Source organism: Schistocerca cancellata, chromosome 2, assembly GCF_023864275.1.
Source record: "Schistocerca cancellata isolate TAMUIC-IGC-003103 chromosome 2, iqSchCanc2.1, whole genome shotgun sequence".
Lineage (NCBI taxonomy): Eukaryota > Metazoa > Arthropoda > Insecta > Orthoptera > Acrididae > Schistocerca > Schistocerca cancellata.
Genome location: NC_064627.1, coordinates 422,366,087 through 422,392,479, shown reverse-complemented (window position 1 = coordinate 422,392,479; position 26,393 = coordinate 422,366,087). Strand labels below are relative to the sequence as shown.

The window sequence follows — 26,393 nt, the reverse complement described above, 5'->3', positions numbered from 1 at the left end:
TGATATCCTATATGTGGTCGACTGGAGACACATCTGGTGATCGAGCAGGCCAACGCAAGATGTCGACACTCTGCAGAGCATGTTGGGTTGCAACAGCGGTATGTGGGCTAGCATTACGCTTTTGGCTAACACCCCTTGGGATGCTGTTCGTGAACGGCAGCAGAACAGATTGAATCACCAGATTCACGTACACATTTGCAGTCAGGGTGTGCGGGATAACCACGAGAGTGTTCCTACTGTCGTACAAAATCGCACACCATAACATAACTCGAGGTGTAGATCCAGTGTGTCTAGCACGTAGACAGGTTGGTTGGAGGCCCTCAACTAGTCTCCTGCTAACCAACACACGACCATCACTGGCACCAAGGCAGAACCAGCTTTCATCAGAAAACGAAATAACCTTCCACTCTGTCATCCAATGAGCTCTCGCTTAACCCCACAGAAGTCGCAAAATGCACGCTACAGGACGTCTTGCTCGGAGCTGTCTTCGAAGTACTCGACTTTTAACAGTTTGTTGTGTCACTGTGGTGCCAAAAGGTGCTACATTGCTGCTGCAGATGCAACACGATGCGCCAGAGCCATGTGTCGAACACGATGGTCCCCCTTGTTGGTGTCACGGGGCCGTCTGGAGTCCGGTCTTCTTGCGACCGTACACTTCCGTGATCACCGCTGCCAGCGAACGGTGGTTACATTCCTGCCTAGTTCAAAATGGTTCAGATGGCTTTGAGCACTATGGGACTTGACATCTGAGGCCATCAGTCCCCTAGACTTAGAACTACTTAAACCTAACTAACCTAAGGACATCACACACATCCATCCCCGAGGCGGGATTCGAACCTGCGACCGTAGCAGCAGCGCGGTTCCGGACTGAAGGGCCTAGAACCGCTCGGCCACAGCGGCCGGCTTCGTGCCTAGTCCTTCTGCGGTATTTCTTCCCGTAGCCATATTACACGACCTCATTCAAACTCAGTCAGGTAATAATAATGGCGCCTTTGTCTCCTTAAAGGCATTCTTGACTAACGTCAACTCACCACGTGCAGTCTGCTCACGACCGTTACAGTAAACCTACTACTAGCGGCACTTTTACACGACTGGCGCGAAATTTGAAGATACAGCATCTAGCATACGTAGAAACGCTCCTACCAACTTTCGTCTACGTCGCACAACTCCTGCGACTTTTTTTCTTTTTTAGTCAGTGTGTTTCAGCTGTGTGTACGCTTCCAGCTTTTTTTGGAAACAACTACAATTACACCAAGCTGTTTTCCATTTAAACCTTCCCTGTCGGTGCTTACATGTGAAAGCTGAAACAGATATCGCGGTGGTTCGTACTTAACAATGACAAACAGCACTGTTCATGGAAAGGAGAAACTACTGTGGTAATTATCTTAGATGTGAAAAAAAAACTTTATCTGTCTTTGTCTTGAGACACCTGAGCGCATCTCAAAGATAAAACACCTATCATGCAAATGCCTCTGTAGATGCTAGTCGAAATTATAACTATGCGGAATACACTTTAAATAAACTAAACTTTTTTTCGGAAAGAATGGCCACATATCTCTCACAAAATGAATACTTTATTTAACGAAACTTAGTTTTACACTTAACTTAAGCATTCTAGTACTATCAACTGCGAGGCACATTTCCAGTTGTCGTTCGAAAGATAGCTGATCAGATGAAATTACGTTGGACGATACGCTATTGCAAGCTGTGGCGCTGCTACGGCGAACATCGTCTTCTTATTTCCGTACTCCCAATAGAAAGAAACCAAGAGTAATCAAATCAATACACCTGGATGGGAATAACACAGCACCATTCCGTCCTATCCAACGGCAAGGAAACTTTTCATTCAGTATCTGTGTTGTAACACTGGAAGAGCTAAGTGGGCAGCCGCTGTGTTGCAACCATGTACGCTGTCGCTTACGCAGTGGTAGCTCTTCTAGAAGAACAGGTAGAATGTTCGTAAGGAAGTGTTCCTATATATTTCCATTTAACACTTCCAGGATGAAGTAAGATCCCACAGAAGAATTTCCTGTGATGCTGCGCCATACATTTACGCTCCACAGTCATTAGTGTTGTTCTTGACGAAGCCACCATGGAATATTGACTGCTTAGTAGTGCTTGTTACGCAAATTTACATTACAATGATTCGTAAATGTTGCTTCATCGGTACGGAGCACACGTTTTCAAAACGTAGCGTCGTCTCTCAGACACTGCAGAGCAAACCGACAAAATTCTATATGGCGTTCGAAATCATGTCCTTCTAGTGCCTAATGTAGTGGCAGTGTAACAATAATAACCTATAATAATTTTTTTCTTTATGAATTTAGATAAATTTTCTTTCTGAATTTATGTAAAGTAATATAAGTAATGTTGTGAATTTCTTTTTCCTTTCGTGTCATGTTAAAGAAACTGTAAACAACTTTTAAATTGAATGTTATTATTTGTGTTAGATTTCAAGCAATTTGATAACCAAAAGGAAATGTATTTAATGTTAAAAATATTGTAAAATGTGAAAATTGTAATTTAAACACTTGGTCCTTACGTAGGTAATGCATTAGAATATGTGTAGTAGAAAACCTGTGGTGAATACCCTACCTGTAGGGGAACGGGAAAAGGTGGATGCAGGCGAGCGCGGGAAAACGCACACTGGCGCGGTTCGGCACAACGGGCTCAGTAATACAGTCGGAGTTGGGCATCGGTCAGAGGAACATGTACTGTACCGAGGAGGCTATCTAGGAAAAGTGGATTCCATTGAGCCTCGGATAGGCCGATTCCGACGACTACTTGACATGGCTATATTCTTAGGCACAAAATTGGAAAGGTTACGACGCTAAGAAGAAGAAAAGTACAGATGCAGTGAGAGCCTTAGCCGTGCTTGTATGTGTGCTGTGCTGCCCGCTATCTCGCTGCCCGCCATCCGCCGCATCGACGTGCACAGGTCAAACTTTTATTTCATCTTTAGAAGTGTATCTGTGTGGACCAGTGTCGAAACTGTTCTAACTGTTCAATAATAACGTGACTTTTACCAGAATTGCCTTAGCCGTTACTCATCCTTATCATTGACCTAGACAGGGTCCTTACCACATATTGTGCAACCCGAGTATCCCGAATTGAAAGTTTACAGTTAGGATTAAATTATCTGCAGACCAATCTATGTTATAAAGAAGTCTAAAGTTAGGTGTGTTAATGCAAATGTTAGTAAAGAACAACAGTGTGATTAAATTGAAAGATAAATTTCGAATTGAGCTAGTAATGCTATTTAATTAATTTGAGACAGAAAGAATGATAACTAATTAATTCAGAAATAAGAGACAAAAGAGTAGTTGTCCACAGATTGATAATTTTGAGTGTTGATTTACCTTCAGGACTTACTAGTTTCAGTATAACGACCATAACAGTTTCAGGGCCCCCCCCCCCTTCTCTTGCCCATTCTTGCACATTTTGAAGTGTACTGATCAGATTTGAACAGCAAAGTTAAGTTCTATATTAAACCTAAGTGTATTAGTGTTTTTCCAATTTTAATAGTGACATTGAATGTATGCTTTCAAAATTGCCAATTCTGGGGTAATATATGCCCGATTTCAGTCTGATCAATATACAAAGTGCAGTTCGTAGTAATCATTGCTGTGTGGTGTTGTGTAATTTTAGCTCGTACAAATTAGTACAAAAGAAGAGAACTTATAGTTCAGTGGATTTTTCCTATGCCAAACTTTGTCTTATAACGCAACAATATTACGTGTTGTTATGCTTGTACATGCACACACTTGTACAAGGAAAAACTCACTCAATGCCTAATTAGGCTGGCGACCGTATTATTAATCATTGGTAGTATCTACTGTGTGTACTTCTTGTCCATGCGAACGCGTAATTGTACTTTACATTTGCTTGACGCATCACTGTAGTTACTGACTGAATATAAGTCCGAATTGCTTCCATTAGGTACACGCGGTCAACTTATGTACTAAAATCCTTGTTTACAAGGTGAAGCCCGTGAACTTATTACAGTACAGGCTTTATAGAGTTAACGCACGTCCGAAAGGGCGGTAGTGTTACAGCAGACTGTGAGTGTTGAATTTAGGTCGATGCAAGATGCGAATGACACTCTTCTGGTTGAGCCCGCATTCCTTGGCAACACGTCTCGTGCCATCATACGAAATGATAAGTGTCGTAGGTAGAACAGCTTCTCATGTGCTCTTTAGTCGTAGTTTTCGTCCTTGTCCTGTGTTTAACGCTTAAGGGGACACAGTCACGAACAGGCTCAGAAAAATCCAACTTTTTTTTTTTAGTCTTAATCTATGCTCCAATTATTTGGCTACAAAATGCCGTTTGTTTCATACAAATCTAATTATTAGATTCGAAGTTATTAATTTGTTCGTGAAGCATGGTAACTAGCGCCACGTCCATTTTTGCTGTCTTGCCAGTAGTCAGCATTGACTATAGTACAACAATCATTTATGTTCCACGGATACAAATACTCTTTATTTGGGTTGCAAGAGAGAATTGTTATTCTGATGTTTGCCAGCCTGTCTGCATTGTCGACTATCGTTTGTCAGTTTCTTCATCCTAGTTGTTTACGTTTTGGTGATACAAATGTAATGATTTTGTGAAACGTTATAACACAATGGGTAGAATAAGGAAGTTTGGATATAAGCCTAAGTTTCGTGGAAATAAATATGTAAAAATAAACCGCGAAACTGCTAGTTTTGAACAGAGGGCATAAAATAATATTGAAAGTGAAGTCAGTGCGAGTGTCAGTGCTTCAAGCAAGAAGCTTCTAGGTGCTGCCGGTTTTCCAACTGCCTCTCAAATGCGTGACAATGCAATATGTGGTGTGAACAGTGTTTCTGTTGTTATGACACAAACTTTCTGATATTCATGAGGTAATTACGTGAACTTATCGAAAAACACACAAATTGTAGAAACTGTGGTGGAACCGTTACTTTGCACGAAGATGTGGTGAAAACCAAGGGAATTGTTTGTAATTCAGTTTTGACATATTTGGAATGTAGCTGTACTGCCAATACAACGTGATCCCACATAACAAGAAGCAGATTGTATGAAAACAATATAAGATTAGTGTATACACTTAGATCTATTGGAAAAGGGCGAAGTGTAGGTGCTGTTCTTTGTGCAGCGATGAACATTCCTCCACCTCCAAGAAAGTTTGACGTTTACAACAAGACTATTGGTGCAGTTTTAGCTGAGGTAAGTGAATCTACAATGTTGAAAGCAGCCAAAGAAGCAGTTCAGTTGAACGATACGAAATCTGACCCAAGGCAAATTTCTGCTGGTTTTGATGGCAGTTGGCAGAAACGTGGGCATACGTCCCTAAATGGTATTGTGTCAGCAACTTCTTTTGATACTGGGAAGGTTCTGGATATTGAAATTATTACAAGTTCTGTGACATCTGTAGCAAAAATCCCACTATACAACATGTGTGCAAAAAGGATTATGATGGTTCTAGTGGAGGCATGGAAGTGGCTGGTGTTGCTAACATTTTCAAAAGGTCTGTGCAGTCAAGAGGTGTTCTGTATACAGACTATCTTGGGGGCGGGGACAGTAAGGCTTATCAGATAGTGGTAGAAGATAAACCTTATGGGCCTAGAGTCAAAATTAATAAACTGGAATGTATAGGGCATGTACAGAAAAGAATGGGATCACGACTTCTAAAGATATGTAAGGAAAAAAAGTTAGGTGGTAAAGGGGGCCTGACAAAGGCTGAAATAGACAGGATCCAGTCTTACTATGGTATGGCCATTTGAAATAACTGCAACAATGTAGAAATGTAGAAGCAATGAGGAGAGCCATCTGGGCTGTATTCTTTCATAAAATTTCAACAGATGAGGAACCACAACCTAACCTTTGTCCATGGGACCTGACAGCTGGTGCAAATTCAACAACCCAGCTACATCTTCCAGCTATAAGCGCAAACATTCAATTCCAGAAAAAATCCTGCTAGCTGTGAAACCCATTTTCAGAGACCTTAGACAACAAGAGCTCTTGAAAAAGTGTCTCCATGGAAAAACTCAAATGAAAGTTTGAATTCTGTCATTTGGACAAGGCTACCAAAAACTGTTTTCGTTAGAAAAGAAACACTAAAATTTGGTGTTCATGATGCAGTGATGTGCTTTAATGCTGGTGTGTCAAAGAAGACTGATGTATTAAGACTCTTGGGAACAAAGGATGGTATCAATACTGAAAGGGGACTGAAAAAGATTGACATGGACCGCATCCGTTATGCTGATATTTCTGCAGGAAATGCTACCAAGGAGGCCAGGATAGCCAGAAGATCAAAGAAAAGAAGAAAAGAAGATAAAGATTAAGAATCTGGGCCACAGTATAGCCCTGGCATGTTTTAAAAGTGTGTCTGTATGACATTGTACATTACTTTCTTGCATGTAAAACTTTAATACCATTTTTCTCAATACTATTTTTTGACCTTCTGGTACACTTTTCTCAAAACCTATGACTGCTACAGTCATCAGACTTACAGTATCACTTGTTAATACAACGATGATTAATTAGATAAAAAAAATAGACCAGTAGTGATAAAAAGAACAGATTTACAAGCTCCAAGGTGTTCAGAAAAGTTTTAATTTTTTGTCTTATAGAACAAAAAAATGATTACTCATGAACTATATAAAATACATTAACCATTTTTATGTGATTTGAGAATGAAGTTTCAGCTGTACACTATAAAAGTTTCAGGTATTTATCTCCATTAGTTACTTCAGAAAGTGTACCTGACGTTTGCTCGTTTTAGCATTGATTCCTTATGGGAGTTCCCTCGCGACTGTGTCCCCTTAAGCTGGCTGTTCGAATAGTGGCCTGGTAATTAAGTGCCCATCGCGATGGACAGCGACGATCAGGATAGACATATCAGATATCCCTATACCGCCGTGCTGTTTCGACACCTTTTCCTTCACATTCGCCATATAAAGAAGGATGTCTAATTTCTACTCATTGGTGTACATGTCTGAGAGACATGACCTGGAGACGGACGACACAGTTCCTTCTAGTTCTGCATTATAGACAAATAAAGTCGAAAGGCTTGATAAAACGACTTAACGAGGCATGGACGTGTTTACAACGCGATAGCGTATTCCAACCGACTTGGTTTTCTGTTTCAGAGTACTTCTCTGATCTTACGCGAAGAGTTTCAACCTCAAAATCGACAGGCATTATATCACTGTATTCTTCCTTTCCAGCGCTTTCGCGTGCTGTTAAGAATTATATCATTTTATTTAAAAATCATACTTGCTCTTGTATCGCGATCTATACAAGAATCTTTATCACATATCAAAGTACGTGAACCTTAGCGTACCATCATTTGCCAAAAACCTCGTTCCGATATCTGGAACCGTTAACGAAATAAAAGCTGTGTTTAGGTCTTATACGAATCACCCTGTACTTGATGCAGAATCAAAACAAGACCGATCGACTGATTGTCTATCATACCACACTACATATTTACAGGCAAGCCTTCTTGAAACTATGTCTCCAGTAAGGCATGCAGCTTCTCGTCTACATACCTATGAGAGTCACAAGTGTTATTCAAATCGTATCAATTAAAAGTGTCCTCATTAGTAAATTTTGTCAATTGGATTACTCGGCAATTAAGAATTAGCCAGCAACAACATTCCAATCGTCTACCTTCGTTTGCTTCTCGGAGGTGTGGAATGCGTCGTGAATAATAAGTGTAGAACTGTGCATACTTAATGTCCATTACAGTCTGGTATGGGGCATACTGATACGTGTGGAAATTCTGCGTGTGGTTTTTGAAGAATTATGTTCTGCCAACTGTATGATGGCTTCTGCTTCATCCACACTCTGTTTGTTTGCACGTCTACATGAAACGTCTCACGCAGTTTAGTGAAAACAGAAGTAAACATTCTAGAATCTTGTATTATGTTGTTAGGAAATAGTCTAGCATACTGTTTACAAACAGCAGCAGCGTTTCCATTACAAAACCCGTAAAAAATATCATTTCGACACGTTAGTCGACGACAGTGAGGGCACACTTCGGTCGGTTCATCGTGAGTTTTTACCGCGATACTTCGTAAGAACACGCTGAACCACTCGACAGCACATGCACAGCTGCCTTGAAATCATTCACAGTGCGATGCGTTTTCCTCAGTCACCACTGCACTGGGGTGTAAAGTTAGTTCGCTTAGTTCGCCTCCACGTGGTGCACCCTGGGTAACGCTAAATGAACTAACACAACTGGCGGCAGACCGAACGAAGAATTCCTGCCCCACATCACAGTGAAACCACTGCACTTGTCTACTGTAACGTCAGCACGTGTTTCCGATAACGGACACGGCAGGCCAAGTGCGATAATATCGTGGTCGGGTAATACTCATCATTTGCAATTATGTGACACATGCTTAAGTGATACAGTACATTTGGCCAACAAATCAAAATCACAATCACAGCTGAAACATTAGATTCTGCAAATTCAAGCACAACACTGAAAACAGAAAAGGCAGTCGGCTAACTAAACTCACAGCAATTGTTGTCCCAACATGCGAAGTGGAAGCTTATCTCTGTAACCAGCTTTACCTCCGTAACGAATAAATATTGGGCACTTTTTACCCAGAATTTTTTGTTCTAATTGGTCTATACTACCGCCTCCTGAAATTTTTGCTGTTCCTCCTTCGACACCCTGTATTTAACGCATGTATGACGCGGTGCGATACATACTCAAAAATACAAGGATAAAGTAGGCCTACTGTTCAAAATGACTTATGTTTTGGGTTAATTTCATCATTTGACATACGACTGTGGTTTAGCTGCATGAATCAGGCAACAAAAATCAATCACATCTTCCAGTAAACCATTTCACAACGTTTCTGGTAATGTGTTGTAAGAGAAGATGTAGCTTCATCAGAGCGCAAGTTTTCCTATTTCAGACGCTGACAGACGGTTGCCATTGTTTGGCGCAAATAATGCAAACGCTGGGACACTTTTCCTGGATACCATTCAGTGGGTCATAGCTGCTAGTGCAGTGACCTACGTGGAGGTTCCTCTGTACTTTGTGGCGCACACAGCCTTCTCTCCCTGAGTAACTGCATTCAAGTAGCAGTGAAGCTCTCGCATTAGCATTTCGTTCGGCCGATATGTGCAACAGTTTGCCAATGGATACATCTACAGGCACGCGTGATATGCAGCTTCGTTTGGAGGATTTTAAAAGCAGTTATACGTCAGGAGCCAGTACGCATCATCGCAGCACGTCTACTGCCCAGTGACTGTTGCCACAACAATTCTCATCTACGTTTCGAAAGAAACTAACATTGTGTAAGGATAAACTTGTGACTGATCCAAATTATTCACATTTTTAGTGCCGGATAAGAACAGTTTCATCCGTTCACGATTGTTTTGAACCATCATTGGTCATCCTCAGATCGTCATAAAATTACCCGCGTGCTGCAGCATCTTGCGTATTGTTAACGGATTGGGTGCATGTCATTCTTTGCTTAAAGTCAACCACAAGGACGGATTGACTCCACGTAAACATGCCGTCAGCTGCACAACAAAGGCATCAGGGACACCCCAGCAAGTTCGGGAGACGCAACGTCACAAAGAGGTTTAATTCGCATTTTAGTTTCGTGTGAGTGGTGCAAATAACTTTGTCTAACAGACAAAGGAAAATGAAACATCAGTTTTTCACTAATATCATCACTGTCTACGTATCATAAAATACAAAAATTTTCAGAAAAATAACGAACATTTCTTCAGCTCCTAACCTACACACATAGTTACCAGCTAATATATACTCTTGGTGTGCTAACAAACATTTCTAGTAATAACATCCACATCATACTCCGCAAACCACCTGACGGTGTGTGGCGAAGGATTTTTTTGGTATCACTACCTGATCCCCACTTGCCTGTTCCACTCGCGCGGAGCGCGTGGGAAGAATGATTGCCGGTAAGCCTCTGTATTAGCTCTAATTTCTCTATTTTCTCATCGTGATCATTTCGCAAGATTTATGCTCCGGGAAGTGTATGTTGTCCGACTGTTTCTGGAAAATGCTCTCTCGAAATTTCAATGGTAATCCTCTCTGTGATGCACAACGGCCGTCTTGTGACGTCCGCCACCGGTGTTTGTAGAATATATCTGTAACGCTCTCGTGCCGACTCAACGAACCCATGACGAAATACGCCTCTTTTGTTGGATCTTCTCTCTCTCTCTCTCTCTCTCTCTCTCTCTCTCTCTCTCTCTCTCTCTCTCTCCTATCAATTCTACCTGTTCAGGATCCCAGAATGATGAACAATACTCAAGAACAGGTCGGAAGAGTGCCTTCAAAGCCACTTCTTTCGTTGATATGTTATGTTCCCTTAATATTCTTCCTATGAAAGTCAGTCTGGCATCTGCTTCTCCTACTGTTCGCTTTATGCGCCATTCCACTTTAGATCGCTGTGGATAGTTAATCCTGGATATTTTGCCGCAGATGCTGTTTCCAGCAATTTGTTTTCAACGGTGTAGCTGTATAGTAGTATAGTAGTCACTAAACGTCAGTATGGGACGGTGTTAAATGCCCTCGTGAAGTCAAGGAACGGTGCAGCAACCTGAGCGCCGTTGTCTACAGCTAACATTCGTACTTCTAACGTAATATGATTGCTGCTGCATGGTATGTGCGCCTACTGCAAATAAAAGCAATTTTTTTAAAAAAATCTTGTGTTGGCAGGTTACACGTTATCACCAGAAGGTATGACAGTGCAAGACCTGTGCGTACATAAGATGTTACGCCACACTGCTTATTTTATGAGGAGTTGAGGATGGGCAGTGGTGTTCTAAAGCAGTTAGTTGCGAAGAGATAAAAGTAATTTTCGTTTGGCGATAAGCTCGCTAAATTATTCTCATCCACGAACGACTACTCATCCAGTCGACACTGAGAGCATGTTGATGGTCACGTTCATCGTAATCTAATGTCTTAGGACACAACACATTTTCTGTAAGTATATACTTTGTTCGTTTCCAAGTAATAGGTACACTTTTATCGGGTCATGAGTCTTCTGACAGTTTTTATGTGGCACATCACCGTCTTCGCTTCTACGCCAATCTGTTCTCTTGGGTGGCGGGTGGTGTTGGGGGAGCCAAAGTTTGGCGCGGAGGAGGGGGGCGGGGGGGCGGGGGGGGCTAAGGGGCGTAGCACTTACACATAATACTCTCAATTATTTGATTATTTGTTGAATACAGCCCACTCTATGTCTTCCTTCACAACTTGTTGCTGTTTCTGATTCCCTCTAGTGTCATAGAAATTATTCCCTGTTGTCTTCACACATGTGCTATCCAACTGTTCCCTCTTCCAGAAAATAATTTCGACGTATTCGTTTTCTGACCAGTCTCCAGAGAATGTCTTCATTTATTATGAGGCACCTTCATTTGCAGTATCCTTCTGGAACACCACATCTCAGACGCTTCGATTCTCTTCTTTCCTGGTTTTCGCAGACCATGATCCACTTCTGTACAATCCTGTGCTCCAGTCGTACATTCTCAAAAATTCTTTCCTGAAATGGAATCCTTTATTTTGTATTACCAAACATTTTTTGGCCAAACAATGTTCTCCTTTCCTGTGCTAGACTGATTCGTATATCCTACTTGTCTCGTCCATACTGCGTTACTTTCCCCTTCAACGGTAACAGACATCCTACACTTCGTCTCTGAGGTGCATCCCTTATTTTGCTGTCGAGTTTGTCGCTAATCTTATATCTCCGACTCCTCAATACTTCCGCTCCTCTTTGATTTAACTAATGATCTCAATTCTGTGCTTTTCCTTCCATTCAACATGTCCTGTAATCCTTCCTCATTGTGAAACTTTAGGTAGTCCCATCGTACAGAATATTCAAAAGAGAGAGAGAGAACTGCACTTCCAAGGCGTTATCCGAATGGGGAAGAAATCAGTAGACCTGATTTAAATGCATATGCAAACAAACAATTGCAATTTCAGAAAAACTGGATGATTTATTCAAGAGAAAGAGCTTCACAAATCGAGCAAGTCAGTAATACACTGGTGCACCTCTGACTTTTAAGCAAGCAGTTCTTCTGCTTGGCATTGATTGACAAAGTTGCTGGATGTCCTCCTGGAGGATGTCATGCCAAATTCTGTCCACCGGTGCGTTAGATCGGCAAAATCTCAAGCTCATTAGAGAGACCTGTCTCGAATACTCCAAACATTCTCAATTGCGGTGAGATCTAGTGTCCTTGCTGGCCAAAGTAGGGTTCAAAAGCGGGAAGACAAGCAGCAGGAGCTCTCGCCGTGTGCGGGAAGGCATTATTTTGCTGAAATGTAAGCACAGGATAGCTTGCCATGAAGGGCAACAGAACGGTGCGTAGGATATCTTCGGCGTACCGCTGTAGTGTAAGGGTGCCGCGGCTGACAAACAGAGGAGTTCTGTTATGAAAAGAAACGCCTCCCCAGACCATCATTCCTGGCTGTAGGGCCATATGGCGGGCGACAGTCACTTGGCATCCCACCACTCTCCGGGGCGTCTCCAGACACGTCTTCGGCCTGGAATTTCATTGACTGAAGTCGAATTGTGATGAATCCCCTTGGAACTAAGCCCTGATGACCAGAGAAGCCGTGCCTGGAAACGATCGCTGACACCAACCCCGCGCCCCCTCCCCCGCCCCATGGTCATATCTCTCTTCCAGACGGACCTATCCGCATTTAGCGTCATCTAATGTGAAGGTGAGACAATGTTTTCTAAATGTTTGCGTACTGTGTAACTGAAGCGGAACACGGTTATCAGCCACGTATTCACCTGTTTGGATGTGGGAAAGTACCCAAAAACTACATCTAGGCTGGTCGAAACGCCGTACAGTCAGATACTAATATTAGACTTTAATCGATAACGATATATTAATCAAATGGTTCAAACGACTCTGAGCACTATTAGACTTAACATCTGAGGTCATGAGTCCCCTAGAACTTAGAACTACTTAAACCTAACTAACCTAAGAACATCACACACATCCATGCCCGAGGCAGGATCCGAACCTGCGACTATAGCGGTCGCGCGGTTCCAAACTGAAGCGCCTAGAATCGCTCGGCTACTGTGGCCAGCATATTAATCAACAATGGGTGTACAAGGTGGGGTACAACTGTCCCTCTGTTGCTTAGCTAGGGAAAACGCAGGATTCCAAGTAGAATTTAAGCAAAACCCTGCGTTTCTATTAAGAAGGTTGTTTGCTAGTTCAGCCTCAAGACTTCCCCAAATACACTATGTCAGTAATTGAGACAACACTGCATAATATTTGAGATGGTGTATTTCATTGAATGACCAATGCCAAAGTAATGATTTGCAATCGCATATTTGTTAAAGTGGTGTAAGCACGTACGCTGATTTTGACATACAGCCCCACAATCTTGATGGTCTGACCGATGTACAACGTGTTACTAGTGCATTGGTTACGGTAGACACGCTGCTTATAAACCCGTTGTGGATTAATATTTCAGTATCGACAATGTCTGTTGTTGGTCATCTTCACTAGTTGTTCATGGTGTGTATCGCCCACCTGTATACGTCATCTTTTTATTTCTTGCTTGGTGTAGTCCCGCCCACCGAGGGTTTAAGTTGCCGTGAGCGGTGGTCTCCCGTACTATTTGTGGCTTTAAGATGATTGGGTCTTCAAATATCGACAGTTGTCGAGTACTTAACTCAGATACGTTTCCGCAATTTATTTGAAGAATTCTTACTCCCTCTCACAGAGAATAGCAGAGCCATCAGCGGAACTTAACGTTAATATCCATTCAACTTCAACTTTCTTACTGTGTACTTTTGGAAGCCGATTAGTTGTCAATAGTTTCCACAACGAAACTCTGTCACGAAAATTGACAGAAAATACAAAGAGATTTTGATCATACGTAAAGTACACCAGCGGTAAGACACAGTCAATACCATCACTGCTCGGTAGCAATTGTGCTATTAAATCAGAATTATTAAATACAATTTCCTGAAATCCCTTCGCTAATGGAAGACGAAGTAAATATTCCAGAATTCTAATCGAGAATAACTGCCAGCGTAAGCAACTTAGATGTAGATATCCTCGGTGTAGCGAAGCAGCTCAAATTACTTTATAAAGCCAAGGCCTCTGGTCCAGATGGTATAACAGTTACGTTCCTTTCAGAATATGCTGATACAATAGCTCTATACTAGCAGTCATATACAACAATTCACTTGACGAAACATCCGTACCTAAAGACTGGAAAGTTGCTCAGGTTATACCACTACTCAAGAAAGGAAATGGGAGTTATCGGGTGTGTTGCAGACCCCTATCACTAACGTTGATTACCAGTAGGATTTTCGAACATCTGCTATGTCGAACACTATGAATTACCTCGAAGAATACTATTTATTGACGAATAGCCAACACAGATAACATCGTTCTTGTGATAGACAACTAGCTTCTTATTTTACATGATGTTATGAGTGCTATCGAGAGGAGAGTTGAAACTGACTCCATATTTTTAGTATGCGAGAAGACTTTTGAAACCGTTCCTCACAAGCGACTTCTAATCAAACTGTGTGTCTAAGTAGTGTCGTCTCAGTTCTGCCACTGGATTAGTAAGTTCGTGTCAGAAAAGTGGCAGATGATACTAACTGACGGTAAATCGTCGAGTAAAACAATGGTAATATCTGGCGTTCACCAAGGATATGTTGTTATAGACCCTCTGTTGTTACTGAGCTAAATATAAACTATTTAAAAGACAACCTGCGAGCAGCTGTATTGCACTGTTTGCAGATGATGATGTCACTTGGCGTCTTTTAAAGTCATCAGAAGATCTTAACCAATTCAAAATGATTTACACAACATATGTACTTGGTGCGAAAGATCCACCAGGTTAGCCAAGAGAGCTAATGCCTTGCTTCCTGGACTCAGGAAGGCGCTCTGGCCCAAGATCGAATCGCCCAGAGGATTAACGACGAGAGCCGGTGTGCTGGCCGGCCTGGATATGTTTTTAGGCGGTTTTCCACATCCCACTAGGTGAATACTGGGCTGGTCCCCAAGTCCCGCTTAAACTACACGATTCGCAGACATTTGAAAATGTTCGCACTATTTCATGGCTTACGTTAGATGCAGACAGCTGGAGTACACTAGTTCCATCCCAGAGCATACAGGGTGGCGACAGGAAGGGCATCCAACCACCATCTGACAATAGATATATATAGCACTCCGTCTTCAGGCCACAAGTGGCCCATCGGGACCATCCGACCGCCGTCTCATCCTCAGCTGAGGATGCAGATAGGAGGGGCATGTGGTCAGCACACCGCTCTTCCGGTCGTTATGGTGGTTTTCTCTGACCGGAGCCGCTACTATTCGGTCGAGTAGCTCCTCAATTGGCATCATGAGGCTGAGTGCACCCCGAGAAATGACAACAGTACATGGCGGCCCGGATGGTCACCCATCCAAGGGCCAGCCACGCCCGACAGCGCTTAACTTCGGTGATCTGACGTGAACCGGTGTATCCACTGCGGCAAGGCCATTGCACCCTCTGACAACAATATCGTCAAATCCGTAGTAACAAAGCTGACCCCACATTGAAGTGAGACAAAGGCCTAAGCTGATGATGATGATGAAGTGATGATGTACACGGTGCGAAAAGTGAGAATTATTGTAAATAAAGTGAATCGTGAAGTCACCCACATGAGTACTAAACAGGATTCGCTAAGTTTCGATTGCACGATAAATTACTCAAATCTGAACGCTATGATTTCAACTAAATACTGAGGGATTACAGTTATTCATAACTTAACTTGTAACGAATAACTTATCTACAGATGATGTTGTGGGGAGAGCGAGCTAAAGCCTGCGATTTATTGACAGAACGGTTAGAAAAGGGAACAGGGCTAATAAAGAGGCTTCGTACACTATGCTTGTCTGTACTCTTCCGGAGTATTGGAACACCGTGTGGAATCCACATGGATGGGATTGATGGAGGAAACTCGCCTTGTATTATTGCAGAATAGGGGAGAGAGGTTGCCATGAATGTGATACTCAAACTGGGATGGCATTCATTAAAACAAAGGCGTTTCTCGTTGTGACAGGATCTTCTCATGAAATTTGAGTTACCAACTTTCTTCTCAATGTGAATGTATTTTGTTGGCGTCCACCAATATAAGGAAGAACGCTCATCATAATAAAATAAGAGAAATCAGAGCTCATACGAAAAGATTTAAGTGTTAGTTTTCACTGCGGACTGATCGAGAGTGGAACGGTAGAGAAATAGCTTAAAGGTCGCTCGACGAACCTTCTTGCAAACACTTAATTGTGAATTGTAGAGTAGTCACGTACATGTAGATAAGGACCGAAAGAGATGGCACAGTGTTCAAGGCACCAGAATCACATTCATTGGAGTTGGGTTGTTTGAGGAAGGAGACCAGAAAGCGAGGTCATCGGTCTCATCGGATTAGGGAAGGACGGGGAAGGAAGTCGGCCTTTCAAAGGAACCATCCCGGCATTTGCCTGGAGCGATTTAGGGAAATTACGGAAAACCTAAATCAGGATGGCCGGAGACGGGATTGAACCGTCGTCCTCCCGAATGCGAGTCCAGTGTGCTAGCCACTGCGCCACCGCGCTCGGTCGCATTCATTGTCTGGCCATCTGAGTGTAGATGTAAGTGGTTTCCCAACGTCACTCACGCCAAATGCCGAGAAGGTGGAATCGGAACTGCCACAGTCTCCTTCCCAAAAGCGAGCTTGTGCTGCTAATCCAGTGACCTCGTCGTGACGGGAAGTTAGGCCCTGTGAGGGTGGGCGGCCCGGCCTCCTTGAGGCGTCCTCCCCCCCTCTCACCCCTTCTCCCAACGAAGAAGCAGGCCAGGCCCGGCCCGGCCCGGCCCGGCGTGTCCCCCCCCCCACCTACTCCCCCCCTCCCACCCTTTGCCTTGCAGGGCGCACCGCGGCGCCTGTGCGGCAGCCACGCCCTAGCGACGCTTCCTGGGGCTGCGTCCGCCCAGTGCCGTCCTGTGCAAGGCGTGGCACGGTAGCCGCTGGGTGCCCTCCGTCGCCTCAGTGGCGCTCTGACAACAGGTACACCTGCTATGGCTAAGTCATCATTACAGGACATTTCATCTCACGAGAACAACATATACCCAACGGACCAATGGCTCTCGACTTTCGCACGATTTTATAATACAGAACGGTTATTCTAAAAAAAACGTAAGTCAGTATCTGACAAGCTGTGCAATTGTCTCCTCTCTCCACAGCGCTATACTCTAGACTTTTGTAATCGTCTGCATTGGTATGGCAGAAACACCGAGCAGGAACGGTCGTTTACTGTTTATTGAAGGTCAACCCAGTCTACTCTTCCTTTTACATCTACATCTACATTTATACTCCGCAAGCCACCCAACGGTGTGTGGCGGAGGGCACTTTACGTGTCACTGTCATTGCCTCCCTTTCCTGTTCCAGTCGCGTATGGTTCGCGGGAGGAACGACTGCCGGAAAGCCTCCGTACGCGCTGGAATCTCTCTAATTTTACATTTGTGATCTCCTCGGGGTAAGCAATATATTTGATACCTCATCCAGAAACGCACCCTCTCGATACCTGCTACACCGCGATGTAGAAGGCCTCTCTTGCAATAAAGCATGGCAGCCACGCCCTAGCGACGCTTCCTGGGGATGCGTCCGCCCAGTGCATGACAGCATCTATTGGGAATGTATCAATCCGAAGTACAACTGACGGTGAAGTGCTGAAAATTGTGGGAATTCCATCGAGAACTTCTGCATGAAGTGGAAACAAGGGAGTTCCGCGTAATACACTCAGTGATAGAAGTTATGGGATAGCGATATCAAATGGCTCTGAGCACTATGGGACTCAACTGCTGTGGTCATCAGTCCCCTAGAACTTAAAACTACTTAAACCTAACTAACCTACGGACATCACACACACCCATGCCCGAGGCAGGATTCGAACCTGCGACCGTAGCAGCAGCGCGGCTCCGGACTGGAGCGCCTAGAACTGCACGGCCACCACGGCCGGCTGATAGCGATATCGACACACACAGATGACGGCAGTATCGCGTGCACAATGTATAAAAGCGCAGTGCATAGCTGGAGCTATTTGTACTCAGGCGATTCACGTCTAAAGATGTCCGCTGTGATTATGACCGTACGACAGGAATTAACAGAGTTTGAACGCGGAATGGTAGTTGGAGTTACAGGAACAGGACATTCCATTTCGGAAATCGTTGGGGAATTCAGTATACCGTGACCCACAGTGTTAATACTGTGCCGAGAATACCAAATTTCAGGCATTACCTCTCACTACGGACAACGCCGTGGTCGACGGCCTTCACTTAACGACCGAGCGCAGCGGCGTTTGCGTAGAGTTGTCAGTGTTAACAGACAGGCAATACTGTGTGAAATACCCACAAAAAGCAGTGTGTGGCGCACGACGAACGTATTTGTTAGGACATGGCGGCGAAATTTTTTTGCGTTAGTGGGCTGTGGCAACAGACGAACGATACGAATGCCGTTGGTAACGGTACGGCATCGCCTACAGCCTCTCTCCTGTGCTCGGGACCATGTCTGTTGGACTCTAGACGACTGGAAAATCGTGACCTTGTCAAATTTCTCCCGATTTCTGTTGGTAAGACCTTCGAGTGTCGGGCAGACACCACGAAGTCATGGACCCAAGTTGTCAACAAGGCACTCTGCAAGCGAGTGGTGGCTGTATAATAATGCGATTAGATTCAAGACTTTCTTGCAGATAGAACTTAACACGTCGCTCTTAACGGAACAAAATCGATAGGTGTGAAGGTAATATCCGGAAGTGCAGGCTCTGGAAGTTGACCCTGAACGTAAATAAATGTAACATATTGCACATACATAGGAAAATAAATTCACTATTGTACAGTTACACTATTGATGATAAACAGCTGGAGAGAGCGTCTGCCGTAAAACATCTAGGCGTAACTATCTAGAGCGACCGTAAGAGGAATGACAATATAAAGCAGATAGCGGGAAAAGCAGAGACTAGACTAATATTCATCAAAAGAATCTCAAGGAAATGTAACTCATCCACGAAAGTAGAGGCTTATAAGGCGCTTGTTCGCCAGATTCTTGAGTATCGTACATCTATCCGGGATGCCTATCAGAAGAGATGGAGAAAATCCAACGAAGAGCGGCGCGTTTCGTCACGGGATCGTTTAGCTGGCGAGAGAGAGTTACGCAGATGTTAGACAAACTCCACTGGCAGACGTTACAAGAGGGGCGTAGTGTATCACGGAGAGAGTTACTATTGAAATTTCGGTACAGCACTGTTCAGGAGGCGTCGGACAACATATTATTTCCCCCGACATACATCTTGCTTATTGACCACGAGGAGAAAATTCGAGAAATTAGAGCCAATACAGAGGTTTACCGCCAATCATTCTTCCCGCGCGCTATTCGAGATTGGAACACGGCTGGATGGATCGGATAGTGGTACCGAAAGTACCGCCCGCCACACACCATTAGGTGGCTTGCGGAGTGTGATGTGTTCACGTGTAATGTACTGTGTCCTCTGGTCCAACTGAACCGATCATGGACTGGAAATGGTTAGGTTCGGCTACTTGTATTTGCAGCCATTTTTATGGATGGCAATGTGCCATGTCACCACGACACATTTATCCGCGATTGTTTTGAAGAATATTCTCGGCAATTCCAGCGAATCGTTTGCCCTCCCAGACCACCCATCATGAATCCCATCGAACATTCGTGGGACAAAATCGAGAGGTCATTTCGTGCACAAAATCCTCCACCGGCAACACTTTCGCAATTATGATCGGCTGTAGAGGGATCATGGCTCACTATTTCTGCAGGGGACTTCCAGCGACTTGTTGAGTCCATACCACGTCGAGATGCTTCACTACGCTGGGCAGAAGGAGGTCCGACACGGTTTTGGGAGGTATCCCATGACTTTTATCATCTCAGTGTAGGTGAAATATGAATTATACGGCCGATTTATTGCCCACCACATCGTAACTTATAATAGGTACACAAGCTGCCGAAAGGCATCGGGATCTAATGCGGAACTGACCACCAGATGTCACGAGAGTTGGACCCACCAGTATAAAAGAAGACGCCGAGTATTTGGTTGTTAGTAGATAAGTGGTAACAGCATACAATGTCAGTCAAAAGAGATCAGTCACTGGACGTCACCTGCGTAACAAATCCATCAATTAAGTTTCAACCCTTCTAAAACTGCCAAAATTGACCGTTGGTGATGTCATAATGAAGCGGAAATGCGAAGGTACAACCACAGTTAAACCAACTCCAGGCAGACCGTATCTAGTGACGGATAGGCATCGCCAAACATGGCGGAGGATAATGGTAAAAAACCACATAAAATCAGCAGAAGGATTCATTCGTGAACTCCAAAGTGCTACTAGCAGTCCAGCTAGCAGAATGACTGTGCGTAATGAGTTAGAAAGAATGGAGTATAACGGTCGAACGGCTCCTCGTTAACTCACACATTTCTGTGCCACTGGTGAATGGATGGGATCGAACGATTTGGAGTGATGAATCATGCTGTACTCTGTGGGTATCCGATGGAAGGCTTTGGGTTTGGCGAATTCCTGGAGAGCGTTACTTGCCATCGTGTGTGTGATGTAGCGGTATGGGGGTGTTTTCGTGGTTGGGGTGTGGTCCCCGCATTGTCGTTAGAATACTTTCAATGCTGAAGGATATTAACATATGTTACAACAGTGTGTATTACCTACAGTAAAGGATCTGTTCGGAGATGGTGGCCGATTGTATCAGCGTAACAGTGGTCTCGTATCATGAAGCAGATCATTGAAGGGAACTGAGGAATAACATTCCAGAAATCGACTAGCCTGACCAGAGTCCCGAGCTGAATCCAACAGAACACCTTTGGGACGTATCAGAACTTCGACTTTGCTGCAGGCCCAGACGTCCAACATAGCGTTCTTTGGTTTCAGCTGTTGGGGGACAATAGGGGACCATTATTTCTCCATACACATTGAGACACCTCATTGAAAGTGTCTCCACCGAAGTTCAAGCCGTCATAAAGGCGGAGGGTGGACAAATCCCATATTAAATTTCTAATAATATGTGTGCGGACGCTTTTGTTCTGATAGTGAATGTGAGCAATATAGTGTGAGATACATCGGCTCACTTTTAGAAAAGGAATGTAAGTGGAAGTATGATCCAGTATCGACTGTTACACTACAATTTGATAAATTGTGTGAAAGGTATCTTATTGGCCAGTATCTTTTTGCTGTATTATCAACCACTAAGTAAACAGATTACCTGGGTCTTTTTTAACCGACCTTGCTTGTGTATTGCCTGCTGAATAGATGTTCTTGGTGAGAAGGTTTCACTTTTGTGACTACTTCATAAGAATGATAAAGAAATTACAGACAGATGGAGTTCCTCTGTTGTTCTTGTGACAGAGTGAGTTGCGCAACGCCAGGAAGTCTGCAGCACTCGACGGAGTGCATCCATGTAAACCACACATGGCCCCTCTCAGAATGTGAATGAAGTTCTGTCATACCATTGTCGAAGTAAACCACGTGTTTCTGACGTACGCTGAAATTCTTTTATTGGATGTTCTGCAGAGAATAGATCATTAAACAAATGGTAAACTAATTTTATGGTACTCAGTAGTTGCGTAAACAGCTTTCTCGTCAGTATTTATTAAGCTGACTGTTTTTCTTTTAAATCTGTTAACATATCACAAACTCCGTAAGAAAATGTACTGCGAAGCTATTGGCTCACCAACACACCTGTCTGCATAATGTCTGAGCACTGTGAGGGTCTTCTTCGTCTGCTCACTTTGTTGATTATTCTCCCCCCCCCCTCTCCATGTTTGTTGATGATGTATTGTTTCATCATTAGTATTATTTTATGGCCGGTTGGAAAGAGTTAATTCAGCAAAATAGATTTAAATGCTACAGTTAGTTTGTCGTATATTTTGTCGAGACGTACTATTCAATTACAGTAACAAAATCGTGCCACGAGATTCGAATAAAACCACCGAGCGAAGTGGCGCAGTGGTTAGCACACTGGACTCGTATTTGGGAGCACAGCGGTTCAAAACTGCGTCCGGCAGACCCGATTTAGGTTTTCCGTGATTTCCCTAAATCGCTTCAGCCAAATGTTGGTTTGGTTTCTTTGAAAGGGGACGGCTGCCTTCTTTCCCCATCTTCCCCTATTCCAATGGTACTGATGACCTCGACGTTTGGTCCCTTCCCCCAAATCAACCATCTAATACAACTTCAGCTTTCATGAACAATTTAGTCTTGGCCGGCCGCAGTGGCCGAGCGGTTCTAGGCGCTTCAGTGTGGAACCACGCGACCGCTACGGTAGCAGGTTCGAATCCTGCCTAGGGTATGGGTGTGTGTGATGTCCTTAGGTTGGTTAGGTTTAAGTAGTTCTAAGTTCTAGGTGACTGATGACCTCACATGTTAAGTCCTATAGTGCTCAGAGCCATTTGAACCTTTAGTCTTGAAAGACATTCCCTACTTGTTAATTAGGGCTCAGCATTCTGCATTCTTCCGATACTCTGCAATAAAATTCAGTCCACTACCTGACTTTCTTTCGAGAGCGTCCAAGGACTGAGGGTTCGCGACCGACCACGGCTGTACACTCTACTGGAGGACTGCTGGGGTGGCGTGCGCTCAAAAGAAAGCAATCGAACGACTCATTCTTGAGCACAGAGATGCTTAACCGCGCGCAGTTGCACCTCACAGAGCTTGTATGCGTTATCGTATCAACCGAGAATCAGCAACGCAGACCTCACAAGACGAACGCTATGTACGAGTATTACTCTTAGTCACTTCCTATAAATTAGGACATTAAACAGTTTTGCAAATTCAGTTGTTTTCTAATATTCCCTGCGTATTACCGTTAAGGAATAGTTTGCATCATATAATGCAACAAATTCAGAATACTAGATCTACTGTTTAGGGGAAATTTATTTGCATAGAATCAATTTTTATTTTCCAAGAAAATTTCATTTACATTACTTTATGTTAACTAATTTCACTACAACTACTGCTTGAATTCGTGACTGGAAACTATTAATACGTAATTGAAATGTGCAAATGATCATCTCTACATCACGTCATTACTGATTCATCGAAGATACTAATTATTAATACACACTCCACGAGTAATTAGTATTTGTGAAGTAGGTGGAGTTATTTTCTTTTTTTCTTTTCTACATTAACACAAGTCGAGCGGAAGCCAATGACTTATTCAGAGAAAGACACACGCATCATACAATCGCGATAAAAGCGTGAGACACGTCAACGCATTTGAAAAGTTGCTATGCATGATCAGACGTGAGACAGATATTACCTTCCCTGACGCGATAAATTATTGACACAAAACGATTAGTCGCAACATCTGACATTTGAAAAGGTCACAGTGTGCGGTAAAATAGCTGTTCGCCGTTTACGTGTAGCATGTCACCCAAATTCATGGAAAAGTCAATGGCCCTTACATGATATAAGACAGTAACTAACTTCTGTGAAGAATGTGGCAAATTCACGCAAAAGTCTATGGTTCTAACTTGATATAAGCCAGTAACTAACAGCTGTAAAGAATGTGGCAGTTCTGTTTAAGAATAAAAGTCCAGGTTATAGATTAACTGAAGTGCGCGATGTTCAAACCTGTGTCCGGTCATCAAGATTTAGGTTTTTCGTGATTCCCCTAAATCGCTCCAGGCAACTGCCGGCATGCTTCCGCTGAAAGGGCACAGCCGATTTCCTTCCCCATCCTTGACACAATCCGAGCTTGTCGACGGGACGCTAAATTCAATCTTCCTTCCTTCCTTCCTTTCGAAGTGCGGGAAACGTACACTAGCACGCCAGTAATGATTATATTCACTGGCTGGAAGCATCTCTGATAAAATACATCCGAAACAATAACAACGTCACGGTTATTAACCTGGAATGTTATGATGCACGCTACAGAAACAGTGTTTTTTTTTTTATTATTTAAGGTCGATCAAGAGAGAGTACAGTGTAAAGTGCGAATATCTAGGGTTGGAGCTAACTGTAACAATTCCAAGTCACCAGTTGACACAGGCAGCATAGTTACTAAAGTCGCATGTTAAATATTACATTCTGAAACAACCATAAAGCTGAAATATATTGTGTGAACTGTTAACTGATTTGGCAATGGAAGTCTTTGGCTTGTCTTGCATGAATGTAAAAGAGTACTGCTGGATAATCGTTGTAAGCGTTGTAGATAAATTGACTGTCTGAAGAAAGCTAGAGACGATTCAAAGGTATAGAATCCTCTGTCCGAACCGTCAGGGTATAGTTTCGTATTTACTTGAAAGAAAGAAAGACTAAGGGTTAACTCCCCGTCGAAGTCGCGATCATTAGAGATGGAGCCCAAGCCCTAGTTGGGTATTGTCCTTCTCATTGCAAACATCCCAACATTTGCCTTTAGCTGTTTAAGAAATCAGAGATTTGAACTCTTGTGCTCCCGAATGCCTGTACAATGACTTACCACTGCATCAGCTCTCGCGGTAATAATTACTTGATTTGATAACAATGACTACACTCGATGTCAACAAAAGGTGATAATTTCAGTAATACTGAAAACGACTCCAGTATGTCTGTCCCTTGGATTATACGATGGCGTGTTGAAATGCAATGCCTCAGAATTTTTATTTTCTTCTCACCATCGGTTGAGGTATTACATATCACGCACATTACACGTTTCTCTGACGCAAATTGCAACTCTCGACCGCTAGAGGACTCCGAATTGTAGGGTGCAGAATGGCAGTGTGTAACCTAATTATGTCGGTATGTCCGAAAGAGCGTGCCGTAATCAAGTTTCGAATTCGAAGAGTTCACCCACAAATGGAACACCCTCTCCTTCAGCAAGACAATACCAGACCACACACGAGCACTGCGACCTCTGGAACAATGCGACGCCTTGGGTTCACTGTCATAGATCATCATCCATACAGTCCTGACATCCCCCATCCAATTTTAATGTGGAGAGCATCCCTTCATTGGGCCAAACAGGTGGAAGTCGGAAGGTGCAAGATCTAGACTCTGGTGTGGATAAGGAAGAACAGTCCGACGACGTTTTGTGAGCTCCTGTCGAGTGCACAGACTTGTGTGGGGCCGGCCGGGGTGGCCGAGCGTTTCTAGGCTCTACAGTCTGGAACCGCGTGACCGCTACGGTCGCAGGTTCGAATCCTGCCTCGGGCATGGATGTGTGTGATGTCCTTAGGTTAGTTAGGTTTAAGTAGTTCTAAGTTCTAGGGCACTAACGACCACAGCAGTTAAGTCCCTTAGTGCTCAGAGACATTTGAACCATTACTCCATGACGTCGAAGATACGAAACCTTCATTAACCAGACTGTTTTGATAGAGAATTAATTCGCCAGGATAATAACTTATGTGTCACTGACATCTAACCTCATCACAATAGGTGTCACAGAGGAAGCGTGATAAGTGAATTTGTTCATTACTACATCTGATCTGTACACCAGATACCTTCAGATCCTGTCCCTCCCAGTATGTTGCATCACAGACTTTAAGCTATAGGAGCCACTTCGAATGTCGTTGAGTACTTACTAATTGTGAAGCACTGGACCCAAAAAGAATTTGATCTGAAGGTAAACTGACGCATAGTTAGAAATTTTTCTATGCCCTCAGGTAGACAAACTCACGGCGAGCAAGTTACCCAAGCAATATTTATCCAGTATTTGAAAATGAGAGCACTTAGCAACTTTCAACGAACTTTACTCATAATTTCAAACCTTCCAAAAATATTTATCTCCTAATGACACCCCATAAAATAATACAAGGAAAAAAGTTTTATCTGTTACTACATTTTCTCTGTTCATGCACTACAATTTCAGCGTCAGACATGACCTCTAATATATAATTTCTCTATCACTAACTTTATTCACAACGTATTTTACGGAGAGTATCCACATATGCCACTGAGTGTACCTGACAATATATATTATTGTGAGACGAACAGTTCAGGAGGTATGAAATAATAAACATTGACATGCGTCAAAAAATAGCGTTTTTAAAAACCGAGAGTTAATAGGACTATAATCACATTTCTTTAGAGAATCAGGTGTGTGGGTACTGTTAAAAGTCTTAATACAGATCCACCTCATTGACGAGGGTGTGTTGAAAAGCAAATTGTTGACGTGAAAATTCTTAAAGCTTTTTAAATAAAAGAAACGTTATTAACATTCTACATCTTTATTCTTCATGTCTACATATTTTTTTTCTTAACATAGTCACACTGGCGACGAACACATTTCTCCCAACGTTCGTGGATAATAGGGGGAGGGGGTTATTGGTGCAGCGAGACGTCGACGAGTAGAGTGGTACCAAGCGAGCACACAGGCCCTCACAGTAACGTGGCGTAAGACCGTCTTAACGAACGGAGATTA

The 26,393-nt window shown here is 43.3% G+C and overlaps 1 protein-coding gene and 1 pseudogene across 1 annotated transcript in view; both read right to left on the bottom strand.

The window, feature by feature from the left end:
* Nucleotides 1–26,393, bottom strand: part of LOC126161882 (cubilin) — a 1,256,608-nt gene that overhangs the window by 830,382 nt on the left and 399,833 nt on the right. The gene's annotated exons all lie outside the window — the stretch shown is intronic.
* LOC126163701 (5S ribosomal RNA) lies at nt 15,378–15,495 on the bottom strand (annotated as a pseudogene).